Source organism: Plutella xylostella, chromosome 27 (assembly GCF_932276165.1).
Source record: "Plutella xylostella chromosome 27, ilPluXylo3.1, whole genome shotgun sequence".
Classification (NCBI taxonomy): domain Eukaryota; kingdom Metazoa; phylum Arthropoda; class Insecta; order Lepidoptera; family Plutellidae; genus Plutella; species Plutella xylostella.
Window position 1 is genome coordinate 9026525 of NC_064007.1, and position 7020 is coordinate 9033544.

Sequence of the window (7020 nt, forward strand, 5' to 3'; positions counted from 1 at the left end):
TATTTATTACAGTAAACAAAATGTTGCTACGCGATAGCGAGCGCCTACGAGCTACGCCGTAGCCAACTGCTACGAGCTACGCCGTAGCCATCTGCTACGAGCTACGCCGTAGCGATATTAGTAGTATCAGTAAAGCGTTATTATAATTACTTTATTTTTTACATTAAATTTGTAAAATCTACAAGGTGTTGCAAAATTTGTATTGTAATCCGAAAGGATTTGGCACGTGAGGAAGGGGAAGACCTTTTTTACCATTCTGTATCAGCATAAAAAGAGCAACGATATGAGATACCAAGCGACATAAATTATGTAATATTATATATGAAATATAGGTATAATATAACACAAATAAGTGTGATAGCATCTTCAGACTCAAACGGCTGGAAAATATGTTTTTATTCTCTTAAACAAAATAACATTTCTTTGTCTCGGCAAAATGAAATTATTATAACTTATGATTACTTTTGTCTGCTGAACATTTGATTTATTTTCTTTTTTTGATAGCAAAAAAAGAATTCTTGCTTATTTTTTTTTAATTTATAGATAACCTTAAGAAAATAAAATTGTAATAATTTGGAGTCTAGAATTTCATGATTTAAATGGTTCTTATACAATATTTATTTAACCTTTACTAAAGCTGTGTGTTTCCAATGTTGCTTAATCTTGAAATCTGTAATAGTAATGGTCCCGTGGCTCATCCCACATTCCTGGCATCGCCGGCGCTGTGTACGAACATTACTTACTGCGACCATTTATCAACGAGCTGTATCAAATAATCATATATTTGCGGCGCAGCGCGGGGAGGGCGGATTGTTATACTATACGAGTAGTAGTAGTAGAAACTCAGTATGCTTATCCAAAAGATAAATTATTTGATACTTATCAGCAATTGTTTTTCAAATTTGTGAGTTTTTTTTAATCTTCATAAAGGTTTTGATGTAATTCTATACAGTAAAATATAGATTACTTTAGTTTACATAATTTCTTTCTGGATGTTGTAATTATTAGTATTTTTTGTTACTTAACCAGACACTTTTGATATGAATTCTGCCATGAGTACAAGGAGCTGACTGGTAGAAGCTGCGGCTACTGGTCGGCGGCGGAACAACTGAACAACTTGCTCGAACTGTCCAAGTGCAGTTCCCCGTCGCCCGGTCACTTGTTCACAGTCGTCGCAGCGCGGTGCACTGTGTTGCATGATGTTGCATTGTGGTAAGTGGTTTTGTTACATATCTACTTTTTTGCAACGAGATTCCATGAATAATGTAAAATCTGTAGGTACTTTTTGTGCCACTAGTAGATGACACTGAAAATTTATTCAACATTACATATTTCACTGGATATGGCAATGGAATAATGAAAAAAAAATCTTCAGGCACTATATAGGGTGGATTGTTTGCTGATGTTCACTCCGAAGCCAGCCGGTCGGTCCTCGAGGCGGCGACGTGGTCGCGTGAAGTCACAGGCATTGTTATGAAAATTGTGTGAATAATGTCGACTGCATTATAAGTTGCAGCTTCCATCCGTTACATGACCATGCATCGCCACCTTCCTTACGGGTTCTGTTGGAGTTAAAACAGCCACTGTGAAAGTCGTCTGTAAAAGTAGCTGTAATCAAAAATCGAGAGCTCTGTTAAGTATATAATTAAGTACTTATTAACAATTCAAGAAGGTGGTGAGACTAATGATCCTTGCGGATGCACTCAGCAGGCGCTGCGGCGGCGAGGGCGTCCCACGGGTAGTTCACATCAACCCTGAGCTAAATAACATAACCTCTTCAGTTAGTCATACATGTAGGTATTATAATTATAGGCATATTATTATGTCAGAGAAAGTTTGTCATATTTGAACTTGCAAGTCCGCATACCTCTCTACAGTGTGTCCTCGGATATGTGTGTGAGTGCGTCTGTGTGTGCACGCTGGGTCCCATTTGTCTTTGTCAATTAGCGCGGGACATCAAGAATGTGAACTAAAATGTTGAATAAACTACAGCAGTAAAGTTGGTCGTCGACAGTTTCACGCGGCGCTCGGCTATTACTGGTGTAGTTCCTGCTACTCACGAGTTACTATGCTCATAATATGTACCTAATAAATAAATACTGATGTATAGGTACTGAGATATATTTAATTCATAAAATTTGAATTAAAAAAAAAAAAAAAAAAAAAAAACACGCACTCACGCCTTGTACTAATGTACTCCCTTGCGGGGTAGGCAGAGGTGCATTGCTGCACCCACTTTTCGCCAGAGTGTTATGTTAGTCCCAATGTAATAGGGGGCGGGCCTATTGCCATTTTACGGGCACATCCAAGACCCGAGAACAAATATCTGTGTTTAAACAAATATCTGCCCCAGCCGGGAATCGAACCCGGGACCATCGGCTCAGTAGTCAGGGTCACTAACCACTACGCCATTCGGTCGTCGAATTTGAAATAAGTACTTATTATACTGAGTAATATGAAAATTTAGCCTCAAAATGTTGTGCTACGTCGTCGGGGGTAGTAGGGATGACCTACGTATAGACCCGTCCCTTCCCTAAATACATGAGTAGGTATAATTATGGTTTACTTACTTAAGTAGTATTTAGAGTGTAGTTGTCGTTTTAGTTTATGGAGACAAACAAAATTATTATGTATTTTCCTAACAATGTCTTAGCACGAATATTCGCACAAAACCTCTATTAAAACTGCAGGAAGAGATTTCAAAACACATAAATTTATTTCTCGTCGGCGTCGAAGTGTCAAACAAGTTGTTCATAGAGTGAACAAGTCGAAACAAGTGTACCCTCACCTCCCCTCCCCTCCCTGCCCCGCCCCTCCCCGCCGTCGCCCGGAGCTGCACTTCTTTAACTGAGCCATAAGAAATAACACTCGAGTAGTTGAATAGCTCTATTATACTGTACTTTATGGATTATGAAACATTTGTATCAACCGGGGAAGTTTTAACTAAATGCTAAGAAAGAGTTAGACTCAATTTGTACCTCTGCTCAGTGCACAGTATGTATAGTTATACATATATATATATGGTGTTGCTAAAACGGTTGGGTAAGCCGAAAGGTTTTCTGCATTGTGCATTTCGATCTACAACTTTGTGCTTTTCCATGAAAAAAACTTTGCTCATGTGACTTTTCAATCATAAGGACTTGAATATTTTTATTTCCTAACCTTCCAATCATCTGTCAGCTTACTATACAATGACATGTCGGCGTACACCATGTTTTAGCGATTGATAATATGCAATATTGTTATAAGTACTTAACTACATATTATGTGCTTTTCTTTATTGAAACCACGTACAGGTGCCATAGAGATAGCTAAAGCGAGCAATTGGATATTCTTCATAAAGTACAATATAATATACTTAATATGAAACTAAAGGATAAAATATGGCTCTTTGGGGAAATTAGGTGACAACGTACAGCGGGGGGGGGGACTCATCGCGCTGATAAACACCCTCCTACCTCGTCTACCTACCAATAAGGGAGAGTCATTTTATGCAGCAAAAAATTATAGTTTATGTAGAAAAAACAAACGATTACCCGCCACACTGCCGCCGCCTCACTGTGCGGAAATTTACTATGGAGAAACCGAAATCCACGCGGTGAGGCGGTACAGTGTGTGAACCGCCTAATCACAGCTCGGCAGTACAGTTATACCACGGTTTTAATTTTACTATGTGTGCAATATAATGATCACGCAATGAGAGAATTTCCATATCGTCAACGCCTTGCAATAAACAGATCATTTTATGGACATTTCCTTCATTGCGTGTTGCATTTAACGTTACGTTACATGAGAAAAATATCGGTCTGTATTATGAACGTTTATGATCCTAGAAGAATAATTTTATAAACTGTAATGATTCCATGAAGATAATTTCGTGTCAAATTAAATAATTACTTACTGCATCTATAATTTACTTTATTCAATTCAGCAGTCTTTTACAAAAACAAAATTCAAGCAAGCGGAAGACTTTGTAATTTCAAAATTAAAAACATTCCTCTTATTATAATTTATACGGGTTTCAGAGCTGAAAAATTACAATTCTCAGTCGCGCCCAACTGAAGTAATAATGAGGCATCGCGGCCCCCATTACGGCGTGGGACGCCCTCTGCGTGCGTCTGAGCGACGACTGGGCTCTGAGAAAAGTTTTTTGACTTTTAATTTTAATGCAGCGTGTCAGGGCCTGGACCGGGCGGGTCAGCTTGCTGTTGTTTACGTGGACGTGTGTTTATCTTGTTCATTACGTACTTGTGAGGTCCCCCCCCCCCCCGTCCCTGCCTCACCCCCCGGGACGCGAGAGTGCGGCTGTGGTCATGTTACACATGACAAAGGTGATCGGCATGACACCCTCAGAGATGTTGTGTCTGTTTTTGTGATACTTTCTTACATTATTGATGTGTAAGGTGACTACCGGCACTTAATTGCTGTATCTCAACAGAGCGTATTGACTAACACAACTGTACAAACATGCAATGTATGAAATATAACTTGCCTGCGAGCTTCGCTTTGCCTTATAATGCTTTTTTGCTACATAAGTGAGAGCAGATGATGTGGCACAACATTATAATTTCTACTGCCGAAGCCAACCCCACATACTCGCACTCACACTCACAACTCCCACAATATTCAGCGACATACCTACATAAAAATATTATGTTGTGTACGGGGCGGCCGGCAACATTGGCATTTCAACAATGACAATCTTGACCCGATGGTAGCGGGAACCGCATGGATAATAAATAATTGGCCATACTTTACCGTAGTATTCACTGAAAATACGAAAATTTGTAAATTAAATTAATTACTTTGACTCTAACCTGCGCTTCGAGAAACATGTTTTAAATTTAGTGTCAAACTGCTTTTATAGATTAAAAATTCTTTATCGTATAAGACCCTACATAAAAACTGAGATTCGTGAGCAATTATGTGAAAGTTTAGTTTTATCTAAATTAAATTATGCTGACACAGTATACGGTCCTTGCATCTATGGTAAAACACAGCGTCTTTTACAGCGAGTGCAAAACGCTTGTGCCCGATACTGCTACACCATCCCTGCTCGTAGTCACGTTACTCCGTACCTCATAAGATCAAAGTTATTGAAATTGGCAAGCCGTCGGCACCTTCACTTTGCCTGCCTTCTATTTGGGATTATACAGAAACGGCTGCCCGAATATCTGTATAATAAACTACGGTGGTCACGTGACCTCAACTCTCACCGAACCAGGGCATCCTCCTACCTTCTTCTAACCCCTCAGCATAAATCAGCATCGTTTGCGGGAAGCTTCTCCTTTAACTCCACACACTGTTGGAATAAATTGGATCCTGGATTGCGCGACCTGAAAACCGTAAAATCGTTTAAGTCTAAGTTAAAAACAATTCTGCTAACAAAACAACAGTCGACCCATCTACGGGTATAGTAGTCGTAGTTATGGAGAAGTTTGCAGGTTTTCTATGACATTGCTCTAGTGATTATTATAACTACTTTAACACACATTTTAACTCAACCCAATATTATTATAGGAGGCGTTAGTTCAAGTGACTATTTGAATTGGGCAGTAAAAAAAAAAAAAAAAAAAAAAAAAAAAAAAAAATAAATAAATAATAGGTACTTACACTAGTTTTCTTCGCAACACACAAATGGACTCCCGCGGCATAATATAATCTTCCATTATTGTACATATTTTCTTATCTCCAAAATCATCCCATTTTTTGCAACACAGCTAATGTTCACAGCTACCTTCAATATGAATACCTTCTGAAAGAAACATAAAATCAAGGTAACAAAGTAAAACCACAATGCCATGTATGTAAGTAACGAATTTATTTAGTAATTACATACCTTTAGTCTATGACTTCATTCCCAATATCCATCGTAAAATTGAATTATTCATTACACAAAAATATACCACTTGCCTACAGACTCACTACATGATATTTCTAATTACGTTTTAAATCACAATCATATATTTATTTACAGTTTATGGCACAGTGTGGGCGCAGCACGGCGGCAGCGTAGGCACTGAAAGCCTTTTACAGCCGCGTGAGGCACTCGGGGCCGCTGAAAACACGAACCGCTTATGCGTGTGAAGTACCCCGGGTGACCTTGGTTCACAGCTGCCGGCCGTGCACTTGCCATAGTTTTAGTTTTTAGTTTTTATTTATAGTCAGTGGCATCATAAAGGGAAGCGGCTGAAAATCAGCGCGGTAGTAGGTAATATATTATCTTCTACCGCCTTAGCTGAGCCGCCGTCCGTTTCGGTGCCAGACAACGCACACATATCCTCTCATCTATTTCTTTTGTTTAGTCATAAGGTCTTTGTGTTCATTTATTACTGTTTTTCATTATGTTTTCTTTTTTTTTCTGTGTGTGTGCGATGGCACGGAATAAACGTTTTTATTATTATTATTATTATTATTATAAATATTGCATGCCATCTAGAATTTATCATGGAACCGACCGGAGTCCCAACTAAAACGGAAAACTGATACCGCGATATCGATTCCATTTCCCCTCATTTGTCATTGAACATAAAATGGAGCTTTTATATTAACTGCCGCTAGAGAGTGACATTGCTTACAAAACTACTAAACAGAATCCATTGCTGGCTTCCGCTGATCCGATTGAGCCAGTTGGAAAACGAGCCAGAAATGTACAGTGACAGAATCAATCGAGTCACTTCCATATACATTCGCCTTCTGAAACAATGTTTGCAACTCGGGAAGACTTGCAACTATTCCACCTCGGCGACTACTCGAACAACATCGATAACTCTCCGTTGCCACGAGTGCGACAGAGACGGGAATAGCCCGGCTCGCGCCCTCGGGACTCGCACGGAGTACAGTCAGCGAGGGAAGTACGTTATTCGGTAATATATTTCTTCTGCAGTCATTTGTCGAGAACACGTGGATTTTTTGTCGACATTACTCGACATTAAGCCCCCGCGGGTCTCTTAAAAAAGGCATTTACTGCGAGCGGCGGCCTCGGCTCCAATTGTTTCTACCCGTTATTTATCACTATTT

The 7020-nt window shown here is 39.4% G+C and overlaps 1 long non-coding RNA gene across 1 annotated transcript; it reads right to left on the reverse strand.

Annotated features, from left to right (window-relative positions):
- Window positions 1–4906: 4906 nt before the first annotated feature.
- Window positions 4907–6402, reverse strand: LOC119691405. Its single transcript, XR_007267911.1, has 3 exons — window positions 5840–6402; window positions 5614–5755; window positions 4907–5336 (listed from the first exon to the last, which is right to left on the reverse strand). It is a non-coding gene; the product is annotated as an uncharacterized LOC119691405 (long non-coding RNA).
- Between the last annotated feature and the right edge of the window lie 618 nt (window positions 6403–7020).